Source organism: Lactuca virosa, chromosome 5 (genome assembly GCF_052849685.1).
Source record: "Lactuca virosa cultivar CGN04683 chromosome 5, Lactuca_virosa_CGN04683_v6, whole genome shotgun sequence".
NCBI lineage: Eukaryota > Viridiplantae > Streptophyta > Magnoliopsida > Asterales > Asteraceae > Lactuca > Lactuca virosa.
In genome coordinates, this window is record NC_136430.1 from 80,523,804 (window position 1) to 80,525,091 (window position 1,288).

At 44.2% G+C, this 1,288-nt stretch overlaps 1 non-coding gene across 1 annotated transcript; it reads right to left on the minus strand.

Annotated features, from left to right (window-relative positions):
* Positions 1-787: 787 nt before the first annotated feature.
* Positions 788-894, minus strand: LOC145118344 (small nucleolar RNA R71). Its single transcript, XR_013713299.1, has one exon. It is a non-coding gene; the product is annotated as a small nucleolar RNA R71 (small nucleolar RNA).
* Between the last annotated feature and the right edge of the window lie 394 nt (positions 895-1,288).

The following is a 1,288-nucleotide window of genomic DNA, read 5'->3' on the forward strand; positions in this document are numbered from 1 at the left end:
TCGCCGAGTGCACTCGAAGCTACTCGGCGAGTCCATAGCTGATTTCCAGTTTCGTTTTTAGTTTATTTTTTTGTTCTTTTTACGCGTGTTTTCTGTTTTTGTTTGCAGTTCGTATATGACCAGAGGAGGAGGCACACCTTTTATTCCACCACTTGAAGACCTGGAAGCGACCTTGAAGAAAAACAAAGGCAAAACCGTAGGAGAAACCGCAACCTCAAAGCATTCACCATTGAAGAATCTAAAATCTGTTTTTAGTAAGAAAAAGGACAAGAAAGTGGGAGAATCCAGCAACTTTATAGAGGCGGACGAAGACCCAAACAAGGACGATATCGTGTACGAATCCGAAAAAGAAGAAAGCGAATCCGAAGGAGGAAGCGACATAGAGGGCGAACTAGCTAACACCATGGCTAACATCAATGAAGTTCCCATGGGAGAATGGAAGAAAATGATGCGTGACGACACCGGCCCGGGACTTGTGCAACCCGCGATTCCCGCAACTGCCACCTTTGAACTTAAGGGCCACATACTTGCTCAACTTAAGGAGATCCCTTTCTACGGGAAAGATCACGAAGACACATACAAGCACTTAGACAAGGTCAACGACATTGCCGACTACTTCAATGTACCAAATGTGGCTCGCGACACTGTTTTGCTACGTATGCTACCAGTCACATTTAAGGGAGCCGCGAAAGATTGGCTCAAATCACTCCCTCCAGGATCCATCACCACTTGGACCAAGATGAAGGAAGAATTCATTGATCAATTTTGCCCTCCTTCAAAGATAGCCAAGTTGAAGAAAGCCATAGCAAACTTTGAGCAACAAGCTGGAGAGTCCTTATACGAGGCATGGGAGAGATACAAAGGTTTACTAAGGAATTGCCCACATCATGATCTTAATAGCCAACAAGAAGTCTCCATTTTTTATGATGGAGTAAATGTGACAACCAGGAAACTCCTTGACTCGCAAGGGCCACTCACAAAGAAACCACCCCCAGTGATAAAGGCTCTAATTGAAGAATTCTCTAAGCACTCTAGAGAATATCACAACCCAAGGAATGACATGACTCGAGGGGCGGTGAATTCTATTACTGATGATATGGCAGCAATGATGGAAAAATTGGAAAGCATGGATCGAAGAATGACTAAGATGGACCAATCCATCCATGCCATTAGAGTGGGATGTGAAAACTGTAGAGGGTCTCACCTTACTAAAGACTGTGACCTTGATGAGAATGGGAACCGGAAAGTACAAGTGTGCTATTCAAGTGGTGATAGGTACGATGACAAT